The 17,094-nt window shown below is 46.2% G+C and overlaps 1 protein-coding gene and 1 long non-coding RNA gene across 9 annotated transcripts in view; one reads left to right on the top strand and one right to left on the bottom strand.

Annotated features, from left to right (window-relative positions):
* Window positions 1–608: 608 nt before the first annotated feature.
* Window positions 609–16,680, bottom strand: LOC130457053 (uncharacterized). The gene is made up of 3 exons (XR_008916038.1): window positions 14,719–16,680; window positions 3,070–3,184; window positions 609–1,077 (listed from the first exon to the last, which is right to left on the bottom strand). It is a non-coding gene; the product is annotated as an uncharacterized LOC130457053 (long non-coding RNA).
* Window positions 16,681–16,906: 226 nt separating this feature from the next.
* The window catches only part of TUT4 (terminal uridylyl transferase 4), a 74,857-nt gene continuing 74,669 nt past the window's right edge, over window positions 16,907–17,094 (top strand). For 7 of the 8 annotated variants that reach the window (XR_008916039.1, XM_056815124.1, XM_056815128.1 and 4 more), the window contains exon 1: window positions 16,908–17,064. The gene's annotated coding sequence lies outside the window, so the exon portion shown is untranslated. Of the gene's footprint in view, window positions 17,065–17,094 lie in introns of all 8 variants that reach the window. The other variant, XM_056815126.1, reaches the window with a different exon arrangement.

The raw sequence follows: 17,094 nt of genomic DNA on the forward strand, positions 1-17,094 counted from the left end.
TCGGGAGAAAATGTGTAAAAGTGTAGTCAGTGCTGGAAAGGGAGGCCAATGAGGATGTGGCATCAGAAAGGAGTCAAATCTCCACTGAGAGTCACAAGATGGAATGGGAAAGGCAATCACTAAGATGAAACCAAGTTTGTTGTTGATGGAAGCATTGTACCTAGAGTCAAACAGACTTGGGTCCAAGCCTTGCCCCGAACATTTATTTATTGTGTGACTGTGGGCAAGGCATGTAGTCTCTTTCAAATTCTGTTTTCTTACATCATTGAAATAAGTTCTGATCAAGGACACAAGTAATACCCAATGAAATTGCGTGTCGACTGCAGGATGGGTGGAGGGGAGGGAGGGAAATTTTAAAAAAATTCTGTTTTCTTTTAAATTTTAAAATGGAGATAATAGTAATACCTACCTCACAAGAAGATCAAATGGAATAATATATATATATATATATATATATGTATAAGGTAGCATAAATGCCATCTATTATTATCATCATTTAGTTGGGAAATGATATATATGTCTATATATAATTATATAATAATGTATATGTATATATATAATTACATAATAAGTAGAAAGCAGCTTAAAGAGAAGGATAATAGCTAGCATTCACATAGGGCTTTCAGGTTTACAAAATATGCAACATAGATGAGCTCATTTGAGTAGTAAGAATGGTAAGATGCAGGGATATCACTGAATGTTAGCTCTGGAAGCCATCATCCAGGTCAACCAGGTCAATCCTCAGATTTCCCAGATGGAGAAAATGGAGTTGGGCTAGAAGTAATTTACCCAGCATTACACAGGGAGTAATTAATGGCAGAGTAAGACTAGAAGCCAGGATTGCTGGCTCCCAGGACTTCTTTGCTACTCCCGGATACCCATAAAGATCACAAGGTTGGTAGATAATGATGGTGGGTCTCCTAGTTCATATCTCTCAATCTTTGTTGAGGAAGGTGGTTAGTCAAAATTCTGGGAGGTTTTCATCAAGACCAATCTCTTTTGGGGGGTGTCCTTGATGGAGAATCTATTCCTGTGCATTTCTTCAGGAAACCAGTTTGTAGGTAGCTTCAACTGCATCTGTCAGCAAGGAACCCAAATTATAGTGCTAGTATTTATAGTAAATGCACGTGTTCATGGGGTGGGGTGTAGGAGATGGAACCAGCATCTCCTTCGAGATTGGACGAATCATTTCCAGCTCTGGGCTGCCTTTCAATCAGCTTAGAAAAGTTTAGGATGGTCCCAGGAAGCGAGTGGACATTTTTTATTAGATACACTCAAGTTGCTCAATCAAGGTTCTGGGAGCAAAGAAGTCAGATCTCTGGGTGGCTCGGAGCTTGAGGAAGAGCAAAGGTCTGAACCATGGTACAGAGGAGCGGACTTGGACCTGCCCTCCGATACTCCTATTGTGAGCTATTTGGACTCTGCAGGTCCACCTGGAAGGGAATGGATACTCCGGTATCCTCAACCACAAATTCTTTTTGATCTTAACCTTCGAGAAGCCCTGTAAATCTGGAGAATGATAGGAGTAGGACCTGCAACAGGACCTGCAACCTCAGGTTGCCTTTAGCAAACCTGAGCATATTTCTCTTTGGGGGAATCTCAAATGCAGGGGCCTATTACAGTTCTGGAGAATTATATGGGTCTCTTGGGGAAAGTAGAACCCACCCAAGAGGAGAATTATCTTGATTGCTTACCGGTTCTTTTGTGGCTTTTACATTCTTTCTGAGGATAGAAATCCGGGCCAGTTCTCTTCTATCCAATACATAGTCAGCTTGAGTGCTTGTATTAAAAATGAGTACTATATTTCCCCATATCTATAGAGACCTAGGCATGAGCTATGCCCTGAGTTTCCAAGGGAAATTTGGGGAAGGAAACTTGGGATAGAGTGATCCCTCCAAGCTATAAGCCAGTCTATATGAACCCCGAACCCAGGACCATTCCTTGGGGGTCTGAGTCATAAGATACAAACAAGAACATAAAACACCTAAGGCAGGAGCAGCTAGGTGGCTCAGTGGATAATGCACTGGGTCTGAAGACAGGAGGTCCTGGGTTCAAATTTGACCTCAGACACTTCCTACTGTGTGACCCTGGGCAAGTCACTTAATGATATTTGCCTAATCCTCCTTGTTTTACTGCCTTAGAGTTGTCACTAAGACAGAAAGCAGGGGTATAAACGCAAACCCCTAAGGAAAAAACAGTTTTCGCTATATAATTACCTCAGTGTAGCACCCCACATCTGTCAGTCAATGAGTACTTATTAAGTACTTACTATGTAGTAGGCATGGTGCTAAGTACTGATTTGAGTTCAGGTCTAATAAAGGGACCCCATGTTTAATCCTTGATTAGACCAGTTGGCTTCATGAAATACTTGACAAGTAGTCAGTCAATCTCTGCTTGAAGACATTCAAGAAGTGGGAACTGATCACCCTTCCAGGCAGCCCATTCCACTGTGGGATAGTTTGGTTTTTTTAACCTTTACCTTCTGTCTTAGTATCAATTCTAAGAGGTTGGCAATTGGGGTTAAGTTACGGGCCAAGGGTCACGCAGCTAAGAAGTGTCTGAGGTCAGATTTGAACCCAGATCCTCCTGACTCCAGGCCTGGGCCGAGCTGCTCCATTCCTAGGTCTTTCAACCACTTCTTATATGACATGGACTCAAGACCTTTCACAATCCTGGTTGTACTCTTCTGGATACTGGCCAGCTGATTAATGTCACCCAGAATGGAATACAATACTCCAGAACGTGGACTGACCAGAGCAGAGGTTAGAGTGTCTTAGATGGAATTAGGGGGAAGGGATTGGCTACCACATCATGCTACCACAACTAATTAAGTCCAAGAAATAAGGAAGAAGGAGATCTTCCAGTCCAAATCTACCATTTTACATATGAGGGAACTGAGGCTCAAAGAGGTTGGATGACTGAATTTCCTATGATTACACAGTTAGTAAGTATCAGGGGCAGAATTGGAACTTTGACCTTTTTGACTACAAGTCCAGCATTCACTTACTATACTATATGACTTCTTAAAGTCAAAAGGGGAAGGACTAGGAAGGTTGGTTTTCTACTCACCTTAAATGCTTTTTCCATTCTTCTTCATCCATCTAAGTTCTATCCATTCTCCAAGATCCAGATCAAATGCCACCTCTTACAAGGATGTTATAGTAAATGTTTAATAACCAGCTGTCTGGAGAAAAAAAAAAAAGAAGAAATGTAAGCATGATACATTTTTTGAAAAATCTCTTACCTTCTATCTTAGTATCAGTTCTAAGACAGAGAAGTGGCAAGGGCTAAGCAATTAAGGTTAAATGTCTTCCCCAGGGTCACATGACTAGGCAGCCCCCCTGGCCAGATTTGGAACCCAGGGCCTCCTGATTATAAGCCTGGTGCTCTATCCACTGTGCCACCTAGCTGCCCCAGAATGATATACTTTTCAATTCAATCTACATTATTAACATTTTCTCCATCACTTTCTTAAATCCAATCAATCACCAAAGCAATAAATCAAACCCCAATTTAGTCTTTGCCAATTACAAAGGCATAAATGCTCACACTGAAGATTGCACAATCTTCTTGGAAGATAGTTCAAGCTGGCTGCAGTATACCCTGCTTCTCTTGACCCTCCTCCTCCAGGAAAGTTAGGAAGTTAGCTCTTTCTTTCCACTCTTACTTCTTATTAGAATTGTCTTCTATGAAACTCATTTGGTGACTGATCAAGTACCTCCTTCCTTGCCTGCCACACACAATCACTTACCTCTTTTAGCAACTGCAAGTCCTAAGCAACATCTGACACCATTTCAATTCTCGTGTGTCATCGTACTATTGAAATGCTCTCCTCCCTGTTCAACTCACTCCGCACACTACTACTGCTAGGTTAATGTTCTTCAATGCTCAAAACATTAGTCATTTCCCACTGCCCACCTCCCTACAGCAACCTGATATTTAAGGCCCGACTACATTCCTTTGATGGGCTTGTTTCAGGCTACTCCTTTTTTCCCTTCATTCTCTAGCCAAACTAACCTTGAAATATGTCCCAGGCTTTCTAACCTTGTCCTTTTGTCCACTCTATCCCCTATACTTGAAATGCCGTCCACATGGAAATTGGGACACTAATACACATTTGGTGGAGTGGTTCTGGAGAGCAATTTGGACCTGTGGTCAAAGGGCTGTAAAACTGTACATCCCTTTTAACCCAGCAATACTACTACTACTAGGTCTGTTTCCCAAGAAGATAAAAGAAAGGGGGGGCTGGAGGGGAAAATCTATCTGTTCAAAAATATTTATAGTAGATCTTTGGGTAGTGGCAAAGAATTGGAAACAGTCCATCAATTGTGTGATGGTTAAACAAGTTGCGGTATATGATTGCGATGGAATACTATTGTGTAATCGGAAATGATGAGCAGGGTGGTTTCAGAAAAACTTGGAAAGACTTGCATGAAGTGATGCAGAGTGAAGTGAGCAGAACCAGGAAAACACTGTATACAGTAACAGAAACATTGCATGATGATCAACTGTGAAGGACTTCTCTAGAGTGTAATGACTCAAGACAACTCCCAATGACTCAAGATGAAAAAGGCTATCCCTAAAGAAAGCACAGATGGGACCTGAAAGCAGATCGAAGCAGACCATTTTCCTCTCTGTTAGTGAAATTGTTTTCTCATATGTGTGATATATGTCGTCTCTCACAACATGACTAATATGATGTATTGTATATATAACCTATATCGGATTATTTATCATCTCAGGGAAGTGGGAGGGGAGAGAGAATATGGATCATGAAATGTCTGAAAACAAATGTTAAAATTTTTCTACAGCTAATTGGGGAAAATACAATTAAAAAAAGAAAAAGAAGAGAAATGCTACTCACATTTTGCTACCTGCTGAAATTCTACACAAAATCTAACTCAAATACCACCTCTTCCATGAAAACTCTGGCTTCCACACTGAGAAATGTACTACTTGGAGCCTGTTTTTTGCTTTTCATGCACTTAAATTCTATTCGGCATTTTGGTTATTTCTGTATAGCTGTTTATCTCCTTTCCCAGACTGTAAGGTCCTCAAGGGCAGGGTAGGTTCTAGCTTCTTTTATTGCATCTTCCCCTCCCATCTCACCCCCAAACCTCCAATTCAATAAATATTTTTTGGATTGAATTGTCCTGTGATATCTATTATTTAAGATTGATTTGAACACCTATATAAACCTTTATTGTTAAACTTTTCACATGTGTATATTCTCTGGCTCTCCAGCTAGATGTAAATATCCTTACCAAAGACTAGACTCTAGACACATGGGATTAGGTTGGGCCACACCAAGTTTCTGGCAGGCTTTGAGGGTTGCTGGTTGGAGGGGTACAGCAGGAGGTTTGGCTAGTCAAACCCAGGAAATGCCAGCTGGGGGAGTATAAGACCAGAGACCAAAGGAAGAACAGTTCCCAGGGTCAGCAAACTTTCAGGATTTTAAAAGCACTGTCCTCATCATACTTCTTCCAGTTGTTAGTACTTCCATCAAAACAAACAAACAAACAAACAAACTTTTGTATTTATTTTGCATGAATTTTGTATTTCCTCCTCTGTGTACCCATTGTTTCCCCCCAGTAAGCTCCTTGAGGACAAGGGCATTCCCCCCCTTTTTGGTCCTTGTATTCCCAATGCCTGTCAACATAGGTCCTTTACAAATGATTGCTAAATTGAAATAGAATTGAATTGCCCACAACCATGCCAATGAATGTGCCAAATCAAGGAGTCTACTGACTGATCCCATACCATCCTGCCCTTCACAGCATCAATCATACACTAGAGAAGTCTAGTCAAGCTGGACTCGAAGCAAAGGGATAGAGGGTGGTGCTGAGCTCTGGACCATGCAGAGGATTCACGGCTTGCCTGGGCCCTGGGCAGGAATTCATGAAACAGGAAAAGTCATCCAGGCACCAAATCAGCTCAAAGGAAAAGGAATAAGTAGAATCACAAATTAAACATTGGGGTGAAGACAGATGTCCTGGGCCCTAGGCAGGGAGGGGAAAGACTGTTCACTGACAGGGCTAGGGTGCATCATCATCTCACAGAGATGTAAGGGGCAAATGGCATTGGAATTGGGGGCTGGAGAGAAAACACACAAAATCACAGAATATAAGAAATGGAAAGGATCTCATTGACCATCTAGTCCAACCCATGTCAAAGAGGAATCCCAGCTCTAACAGACCCGCCAAATGGTTATTCCATCTCTACTTAGTCCTACTTGGCAGAGTCTCAGGAGGCAGAGGCTATTTCTTCCAGAGGCAGCCCATTCTACTCATCAATGGGTGGGTTCTTCTTCATAGCCAGCCTGAATCCACTTACCTCTGTGCCACTTTGCCCAGATTCTCTTTGTTCTTCCCTCTGAAGCCAAAGAGAGCAGGGCTAATAATTCCTCTTTCTTCAAGACAGTCCATAAAATACCTAAAGACCCTTGATAATGAAATCATAGATTCTTGAAGTACTGGAATAAGTTCTGATGCCAACTCAAACCCAACATCTGTCAGCCAGAGAACTATACCCTCTCTCTATCCTAGCTCCCAAAGTACCTCCCTTCCCTGTTTCTTCTTCTTCTTCTTCTTCTTCTTCTTCTTCTTCTTCTTCTTCTTCTTCTTCTTCTTCTTCTTCTTCTTCTTCTTCTTCTTCTTCTTCTTCTTCTTCTTCTTCTTCTTCTTCTTCTTCTTCTTCTTCTTCTTCTTCTTCTTCTTCTTCTTCTTCTTCTTCTTCTTCTTCTTCTTCTTCTTCTTCTTCTTCTTCTTCTTCTTCTTCTTCTTCTTCTTCTTCTCTTCTTCTTCTTCTTCCTCTTCCTCTTCTTCTTCCTCTTCTTCTTCTTCCTCTTCCTCTTCCTCTTCCTCTTCCTCTTCCTCTTCTTCCTTCTTCTTCTTTTTCTTCTTCTTCTTCTTCTTCTTCTTCTTCTTCTTCTTCTTTTTCTTCTTCTTCTTCTTCTTCTTCTTCTTCTTCTTCTTCTTCTTCTTCTTCTTCTTCTTCTTCTTCTTCTTCTTCTTCTTCTTCTTCTTCTTCTTCTTCTTCTTCTTCTTCTTCTTCTTCTTCTTCTTCTTCTTCTTCTTCTTCTTAATGGTGTCATCCTTTTCTCCATCAACCAAATCTTAAGAATCCACTTTAATGCCTTCTGCTGTAGGGCCCCGTTTAGCCATCATATCCTTTCCAAGTCCTTTTGCACTATCCTTAGAATTGGCTTTTATGCTTGTTAATCTCTCCCTATCGATTTCTACAAAAGCACTGGTTCTGGAGCCAGGGGTTCTGGATGTGAATCTTGGCTCTGCTGTTTCCTTACTATGTGACCTTCTCTACTACAAGTCACGTCTCCTCCAGGGCTTAGTTTCTCTATAAATGATAAAATTGGGCTAGATTCTCTCAAAGACTCTTGCAGTTTTATAGTCTATAATAATAGTTAATGTTTATATAGCCCTTACTATGTGCCAGACACTGAGCTAAGCAGAGATGGGTACTATTATTGTCTCTATTTTCCTATTTTACAGATAAGTAAATTGAGACAAACAGGGGTTAAATGATTTTCCTAGGGTACCAGTAAATATCTAAGACCAAATTTGAACTCTGGCCTTTCTGATTCCAGGGTACAGTGAATAGGGCACCAGGCCTACAGTGAGAAAAACTCAACTTCCTGAGTTCAAATCAGATACTTACTAGTTGTGTGACCCTGTGCAAGTCACTTAACCCTGTTTGCCTCAGTTCCCCATCTATAAAATGAGCCAGAGAAGGAAAGGTCAAAATAGTCTAGTATCTTTGCCAAGAAATCCCCAAATGGGGTCATGTAGAGTGGGACAAGACTGAAATGACTGAAAAATAACTTTCTGACTTCAAGCCCAAAGCTCTAACCATTGTTTTAATTCAAGTTCATTAACTTATATCTTGACTTTCTGCTATAATAGTCTCAAGTTTCCCTCCACTAGGTAATATAATGGATAGTATATTGGGCTTGATATCTAGCAGAACTGAGTTCAGAACCTGCCTCAGACACTTATGAGTTGTGTGACCTTAGGCAAGTCACTTAAACTCCATTACCTAGCCTTTTCTAATCTTCTGTTTTAGAATTGATACTAAGGCAGGTAAAGATTTTTTTTTTAAAAACCCTCACCTTCCATCTTAGAATCAGTATTGCATATCAGTTCCAAGGCGGGAGAGCAGTAAGGGTTAGGCACTGGGGGTTAAGTGACTTGACCAGGGTCACACAGCTAGAAGGATCTGAGGCCAAATTTGAATCAGGACTTCCCATCTCTTGGACTGGCTCTCAATTCACTGAGCCAACTAGCTGTCCCCAGTAAGAATTCTTAAAAAATTAAAATGATTACGTTGTTTATTGTCAGCCAGGCACTGGTGAAATGGTCATCTCTGAGGGCAGAAAGAATCCTCCCCTCAAGAAGCTTGCTTACGTTCTAATGGGGGAGACAACAAGCATATACAGAAGTATGTCTGTACAGAATATAGCCCAAATGGTTGCAAGATAACTAAAAAAGATCTCAATGATCTTACACTAACGAGGTGACGCTTAATCCAGATGAACGTCGTCTTACACATGCATTCCAAAAGTCAACCTCTCAAGCAGGGGGTGGGATAGAAAGCAGCTCACCTATAAAAGATTTAGGGGTCTGGGTGGACTGTAAACTCACTATGTCAACAGAAGGATTCTGCAGCCAAGAAAGCTTATGCAATCTTAGTTTGCTTTAGGAGAGGTCTGATGTCCAGGGTTCAGGGTGGCTATTGAGAGTCTGGCTGTACTTCCCCTTGACAGAGGCCCAGGATACTCAAATGAATTCTGAGCCACTGATTGATTCTCCCTCTTTTTTGTGCCATGGACCCCCGGCACAGCCTATGGACACCTTCTCAGAAGATCGTGTTTTGAAACACACAAAATGAAATACCGAGGATTACAAAGGAAACCAGTGATACTGAAAGACAGTTATCCAATATTTTTTTAAAAAGACAATTTTCTGGACCACCAGGTTAAGAACCCTTGAGCTAGAGAGTATCCAAAGAAGAGTAGCCAAGATGGCGGAGGGCCCTCAGTAAGCCTTAGTTGAAGGAACTGGGGATGTTGAGCCCAGATAAGGCTCACGGAGGTAGCGATAAGCTAAATATCAGGTAGAAGAGGGACAAGATCTATTCTATTTGGGCCCCAAAAGTGGAACCAGGAGCAACATAGTAGGAGATTAATAAATGCTCATTGATTGACTTATTGATTGATAGATTTAGGTTCAAGGTGATGACAAACATCCTAACAATTAGAGTTGTCCCCAAGTGAGAAAGGCTGGAAATGGCAGGTCTCCCCCCTTTACGAGAAGCTTCCAAGTCAAGCCTATATGACTTCTGGTCAAGAATGCCATATACTTGTTTGTTTGTTTTTTAACCCTTACCTTCTGTCTTAGAATCGATACTGAATATAGGTTCCAAGACAGAAGAGGCTAGGCAATGGGAGTTAAAAGACTTGGCCAGGGTCACCCAGGTAGGAAATATCTGAGTACAGATTTGAACCCAGTACCTTCCATCTCTGGGTCTGGCTCTCTATCCACTGAGCCCTGTACCATCCTGCATGACCAGTTCTCTGTACTAATGAGCTCAATCTATCTTCCTTGATGACAGACAGACACGGCTCCTCATCACCCACAAACATGCTTCCTCTCTTTGCTCCAATTCACTCTTGCCCTTTATTCATGCATCACAAATAATTCGAAACCAAGGTTAAGTACAGTGTCTCCTCCAGGAAGCTCCTGAATCCCAAGATTGCAGAGCAGGAAAGGGTCCTCAGGGACCAGCTTGTCCAACCGGTATTTGGCATCTTCTCTTGGAGATGACCTTCCATCTGTGTTGCTGGTGGCTTGTACATGGTTGGTGTAACATGTTGTCTTCCAATATTAGACTGGGAGCTCCTCTGGGGAAGGGACTATTTTTGCTTTTCTTTCCATGTCCACTGCTTAGCATAGGGCCTGATATACAGTAGGCACTTAATACATATTTACTGAGGACCTGCTAGGTGGCTCACTGGAGTCAGAAGGTCTTGGGTTCAAATCTGGCCTCAGACACATTCTAGCTATGTGACCCTGGACAAGTCACTTAATCCCAATTGCCTAGCCCTTGCTGTTCTTCTGCCTTGGAACTGATACATAGTATGGTTTCTAAGACCTTTAGAAGGTATTGATATGATGATGATGATAAATAAGAATCCCTTCTATGTAGAGCATACCCATTTGGTCAGCCAGCCTTCCTCTGAAGACATCCAATTAGCCCTCTCCTCTTTTCTCTTTACACTCTCTCTCTTGGTGAATTTACTAGCTGCCATGGATTCAATTATCATCTCTATGCCAGACTCCCAGATCTCGAGATCCAGCCTCGGTCTTGGTCCTGGGGTCTAGTCCAGCATCACCCAGTGCCTATTAGACATTTGCAGCCAGAGTCCTTTAGGCATCTCAAATCCAATCGATGTAAAACAACTCCGCATCTTCTTTCCTAAATCTTTCCTTCATCCCAACATCTCTGCTTCTGTGGGGTGCACACCACTCTTCTGGTGACCCGGGTTTTTAACGTTGGCGCCTTCCTTGAGCCTTACCCCTCCCTGACTCCCATATCCCATCAGCTGGCAAGTCTGGCTGGTTCTTTCTAGTATCTGGCAGAACTGTATTTAACAACGGACTCTTGGGGGGTTGGGAGGAGGGGATTAAGCACCACACACTTCTAAGTCTAAATTGAATAATTAACATCTTTATTAAATTTGGACAATCTGTGAAATAGTCACTGAGGCCTGACTTGTAGGGTTTGCTGATTTCCATCCAGGGTGGAAATGCTCACACTGAACATTTAGCCATCGGTTCTTGGGAACGTCTTCGAAATCTTTCAAGTTTCTCCCCTTCTCTGCATCCGTGCAGGCAGCCACTACCTAGTTTAGTCCCTCATTAGCACTTTCCTGGGCTATTACAATAGCTTCCTTATTGGTCTTTCCTCCGCAGCTTCTCCAGCTCCAGGCTTCTCACAGCTGCCAAAACAAGATCCCTAAGCCACAGGACTGACTGTGTCACTCCCTTCCTCAAAACCCTCTGTGTCTCCTTACTGACTTTAGGCAAAATCCAAACTCCTCAGCTGCTGTTGAAAGCCCTTCCCCTTCTGCAGACTCAGGGCTGGAAGGAACCTTAGAATTCACCCCATCCAACCCCCTTGTTTTTTCAGATGAGGAACAGGTATATTGGATAAAGGACTAAACTTGGAGTCAGGACTATTTGAGTTCAAATCCTACCTCAGACACTTACTACATGTGGATGCCTTTGACCAGGCATTTCACCTTTGTTGTCTTGTTTGCCCATCTTTGAAATGAAGAGGTTTGCCTTCACATTCTTCGTAGTTAGGAGACCCTGGGCAAGTCATTTTTTTTTTAACCCTTACCTTCCATCTTGGAATCAATACTGTGTATTGGCTCCAAGGCAGAAGAGTGGTAAGGGCTAGGCAATGGGAGTCAAGTGACTTGCCCAGGGTCACACAGCTAGGAAGTATCTGAGGCCATATTTGAACCCAGAATCTCCTGTCTCTAGGCCTGGGCAAGTCATTTAAGCTATATTGCCCAGCCCTGATAGTTCTTCTGTCTCAGAATCAATATTGATTCTGAGACAGAAGATAAGGGTTTTAAAAAAATAATCATGATGTGGAGGGGTTAGGCCCAATCACCTCTAACGTTGCTCTAAATCTATGATCTGATCATCTGAGGCCCACAGAAGGTCACCTAGATAATAGATGGCAAACACCAGGATTTCAGCTCGGGTCCTTTGACTACAGGCGCAGGATGCTTCCCACTACAACGCCGTTGCACCCTGCTCCCTAAGCAGATCGCCACGCATTGCTGCTTGCCCTTTGGACTGCTCTTTTCTCTAGCTACATCTCAGAACCACCTAAAATGGGCCCACGGGTTACCAGACTTGGGACCTGCATTGGCTTTCTGGGCTGGACCCAGGCAAGCCAGCCCTTTGGAATCCTAAGGTTTGGTCCGTAGACCCGAAGCCAAGCCAGGGAAATCTTTTCTGAAGAAGAGCTGGTTAAGCCAGGGACAGGAGGGGCTGCTTTGCCCCCTCAGGAGCTAGGGAGTAAAAATGCTTGTGAACAAAAAGCAGGATCAGAGAAGCAAGAGAAAGAACAAGGCCAGAGAGGGGGAATGAAATAAGTCAGGCTAACAGGCAGCTGCCACATTGGGGTCGGAGGCAAAAGCCAAAACCATACAGCTGGCATCAATTCAATAAGCAATTATTAAGTGCCTAATGAACGCCAGAACATATGTATGTAGTTGTTGTCTTCCCTGTTCGAATGCAAGCTCCTCCCAGGAAGGATCGGCTCGTGCTGGGTACCTGCTTTCTTGGCCCTACTTGTCATTTAGTAAGTACTTAATAAATGTTTCTTGATCGATTTAATGGATGGACAAATGAGGGAAAGGGGAAGCTAGGCGGCACAGTGCCAATCTGGGAGTCTGGAGGACCTGGGTTCAAATCTGACTTCCAACACTTCCTAGCTTTGTGGCCCTGGGCAAGTTGCTTTACTCTTTTTGCCTAGCTGTTGCCACTCTTCCATCTTGGAATTGATACTAAGATAGAAAGTCAGGGTTCCCAAAAATGAACGAAAAAGCATTCATTAAACACTTGCTGTATGTATGGAGGGGGGACTAAATGGCCACTGCTAAGCACCTTGGGTGTGAGGGCTTGCCTAGAAGCCCTTTTCAGGGTTGCCCATCCGCCTGCCTGTCGCTCAACTGTCAAACGTGGCTGTGGTGGAGAAGGAGAGATGGAGCCGATAAGGGAGGTGCAGAAGGATTGCCTCGCAGCAGTGAGGGTCTACCGGGCTTATAGAAGCATCCCTTTGCAGTAGACCCACTCAGAGCAGCTGCATGATTTCTCCTGCGCACAGCAGGAGTGAAGGAGGTGGATCCGTGGCTGAGGCTCGGCGGGGCCCAAATGTCAAAATGGGAACTCCAGAGAAGAGAACAGTGTAGAGTAGAACCGATTTAACAATTCAACCTTAAGCAAGGGCTTACTTTGTTCAATAAACTCCCCCTCATTCAATAAACCTCAGTGACTCGCTAACTACTCCAGGATCGAACATGATTAGGCATTCAAAGCCATCCAACACCTAGCCTCCATCCCACCTTTTCAGTCTTCTCACGCCTCCTACCTGGCCATGGACGCCTGGATCCGGGATCCCTGGACGACTTGCAATTGCTGAAGCCAGCAGGCGTCTTCACTGGCTGTCCTTCTCGCCTGGCATTGTCTCCTTCCTCATCTCCGCATCAAGTTCCAGCTCAAATGCCCCTTTCCAAGCCTCTCAATCCTATGGCTTTCCATCTATTGTTTCTTTCCGATTTATCTTGCACATGGCTTGTCTACACATTTGTTTTCTTGGGGTCTCCCTGACTACACTGGGAGCTCCTTCATGACAGGGATGCTTTTCTGCCTTTTCTTGTAACCCCATCACGTGGCACTGGCATATAGTAGGCACTTAATAGATGCTTAGGATGGATTAATAAGAGAAGACTCACTGTTTTGGGGGAAGTGGTTGCCAGAGAGGGACTACACAGATATGTAAATACAAGAATATTCCAGTGACCCTGTGCTCTTATTGTTGTGGCTGGCCCCTCCAAGAACACCACCGACAAGCCTTGCAGGGCAGCCCATTTTATGAAACTCTGTCAATGTCTGACCAGGTTTGTCACAGATATCCACCCAATATGTTTTCATGGTTCCCTCTGCCAGAGTGTGGATACCAATAGACTGTAGAGCAACCCTCTGGAATGGAGGATACTTCTCTTCTTGTATCTCATTCCTCCTAAATTAGATTACTACGTGGCTCCCCAAAACTGTTATTGTATCTCCCACCTCCATGCATTTGTACAAGTAGTCCCAAATGCCTAGACTGCACTCCCCTCCATCTTGCCTCCCAGGATCTGCCAATTCCTCCCTTCAGGACTCTGCTCAGGTATCACCATCTCTTCCCTGGTGTCCCCTGCCTTGGCTGGTGGCATTCTCTTCTTCTTGAAATTACACTTATCTATCTAGAGAGTGGGTGTGTGGGTGTCATCATACATGGAAACAACCTGGAAGGAGTCAAAGAATCTGGATTTGAATCCAGGTTTGAGTATGTGTAATGTGTGATCTGGGCCATACCATTTCATCTCTCTAGGCATTCTTTCCCTCATCCTTAGGCTAGATGACCCGAGGTCCCTTCCAGCTGCAAATCTATGCTCCTTTGTCCCTTCATACCCCTTAGCAAATGCTTGGTGAATTCACCTGAATGGTGATACTGTTTTACAGGTTCCTTAAGTCCTGGCCCAAGCACTCTGTCCACTTGAAAGAGAACCAGACAATAGGGTAGCATTTGGAGCCTCCCAGCCTCAAGGAGAAAGGACACTCAGGAGGAAGGGGGACATCTTGGAGCCAGACAGGGGATTCCCTAGGTCTCCAGGGTGTGCCCCCCTTCCATCTTTGAGGCCTTTGTTGTCCAATTCAACCCTCAGGAGGTCAGCTCAAAGGGTGTGGGAACCTAAGCTTTGACAGAAGAAACAGGGCACAAACACACATGAAACAACAGGGAACAATGCAAGGCAAAATATAATTAAGTGCTAAATTGTGTGGTACAGGACTATAAACCCTCCAAATGTTTGCTGAAATGGAATGACTGGCCTGGCTCTGCCACTAAAGTCACACTCACCAGACATTTCCATTCCGTATTAAGTACCTCCAGTGCAAAGGGCTGGAAATTGCCCCTGTCAACAAGAAACGGATATCCTTGGTGGTTCCGATGCCTTGTAGTTCATTTAAAGGAGCTGGACTTGTGGTTGAGAAGGTAGGCATTATTATCCAAACTATATTACACGCACAGTCATAGACATCAGAGATGAGACTTGAACTCGGTCATTCTAGCTCCTAGCCACTAAACCAGCTACCGCTCTTCTTTGGCAGAAGGGGATCCTTGCCTTCCTTCTAGGACACCGAAGAAACCCACCTGCCTCATGGTGTGTCGTCATGATCATTAACACACATTTAAATGCACCCTAGGTCAAGTCGCAGTGGGGGGGGAGGGGGGAGCTTAAGACCTTTGGAAATGAAGAAGTGTCAGATGCTTCCTACCTTTTAGGAGCTTACAATGTAGTAGGGGGAGGGCGGGCTAATGTAAAAGCCATGAGTAAGACCATGGAGTCTGTATTGGCAATAGTGGGAAAGGGATTTATTTGGGCAGCTAGGATGAGGTCTATTTCCCATCTTCCCCGGACCAACTAGAGTAGAGAGCCTGGTAAACCAACCCCAGCCTCTCCTCTGAGGATGTTCACCTCCAGCTGTGCACAAGTCAAGGATTGTGTGACTCAAGGTTGCTTGCCCAACTGTGGCCAGTGGCTAAGAGCTAGCTTTTGACCTCAAGTTCCCGGCTTTTGAAATCTCTCTGGCTATGGTTGCAGGTGATGCTCCCCCACAGCCTTTTTTAGCTTTCATGGTGGCTGAGTGGATGAACTTGGAGTCCAGAATTTGAGTTGGAATCCCAGAACACCCTCCCTGAACCTTGCTTTCCTCATCGCTCTGCAAGATACCTTCTAGCTGTCAGTTTCAAGAATCTACCATTGCTTCGGAGCTCTCCTCCTGACTTTCAGGCTTTGGAGAGTGGTCCCCAAGCGCTCCGGGCCAAGGTATGAGACTGGGTGATGCAGCGGCATTGGCCGGATCGCCAGACCCGGCTCGGCTCGGCTAGGTCTCGGTCGGTAGGTGGATGGGGAGGCGGGAGACTGCACAAGTCACCAACAGCCTTTAGACCCAGAGCCAGGCAGGCTGCGGGTGTGGGGCGAGGGAGAGCCAGACGCGTTGGGACGACCCTCAACCCTGCACAACTCCAAGCCCGGTGGGTGCCGCCGGCCCGGCCCCCAGCCCTGCCCCCAACCCCCCAGCCTCAGCCCCCGGGCACCTGTCATTTCCCCTCCTCGAGGCTCGCGCTCTTGGCCACTGCAAGCTGGCCAGCCGGTGTCCCCATCCTGCGCTCCCCTCCCCATTGCGGGGGTCTGCCCGACCCCTCTCTCCCAGACAGCCCTGCCTTTCAGGCACCCTACAGCCCCCCTACCCGGGGAGCGCGGAGGCCTAACAGGTGTCCTGGCATCGAGCCCCTGCTCCCTTCCTCTGGGGTGGGGGGACGCTCCCTGCGGGTCTCTGGGCTGATGGGCAGTGCTCCCCTCCACCCCGCAAAGAGCCGAGATGGCGGGGAGACGAAGGAGGGTTTCGCGCGTGAGCCCCCTCCCCATTCCTAGGGGTGCGTGCGTGCGCTCCCTCCCATTGCTGGGAAGGGGTCTAGGCCCTGGGGCGGGGGTTGGTCCTGGCACCTGTTCCCTAGTCCTTGCCAGGTCGGGGTCCCTGTGCCCATGGGGAGGGGGGGCTGTCCTTCCTCCTTCTTGTTCTCTGTCGCTCTCTCTCTTGTCTCTGTCTCTGACTCCTCACACACACACATACACACACAAAATCTCTCTATTTCTCTCCGGGGGGCCGACAGAAGTCCTCGCGCCCAGGGTTGGAGTGGGGGGGGAGGTTCGCGTGCCCTTTCCTTGGTCCCAGCCGGGGGAGGCGTTCCTCTGGGAGGAGGGGGTCGCCGCCGCTCGGCGCCCCCGGGCTCTCGCCCGCTCCCCTCCCCTCCCCCTCCCTGGGGGGCGCCCTGGCGCCGGGCCCTGGCCCTCGGGCCGCCCCTGCCGGGCCCCGCCCCCGTCGGCCCCGCCCCCTCCGGCCCCGCCCCCTCCCCGCTCACCTCCTCCGCCGGCCCTCCCCCCCACAATGCAGTTCGCGGCGCGACGACGGCCATGGCGGCAGCGGCGTCCTGAGCTCGTCGCGTCCGGGCCTCCAGCGGCAGCGGCGGCAGGGACAGGCGGGCGCAGCGGGGACAGCGGGCGCGGGGGCCGGGGCGGCGGCGGTGGCGGCGGGGACAGCGGCGGCGGTGGGGACGGCGGCGGAGGGGCAGCGGCGGCAGCGGCAGCAGCAGCGCAGCGCGAGCCCGGCATGAGGAGCCACCGCGCGAGCCCCGCCACAGGTAGGAAGCCGGGCAGGGGGGGCTGCCCGG

This window comes from Monodelphis domestica, chromosome 2 (genome assembly GCF_027887165.1).
Source record: "Monodelphis domestica isolate mMonDom1 chromosome 2, mMonDom1.pri, whole genome shotgun sequence".
NCBI lineage: Eukaryota > Metazoa > Chordata > Mammalia > Didelphimorphia > Didelphidae > Monodelphis > Monodelphis domestica.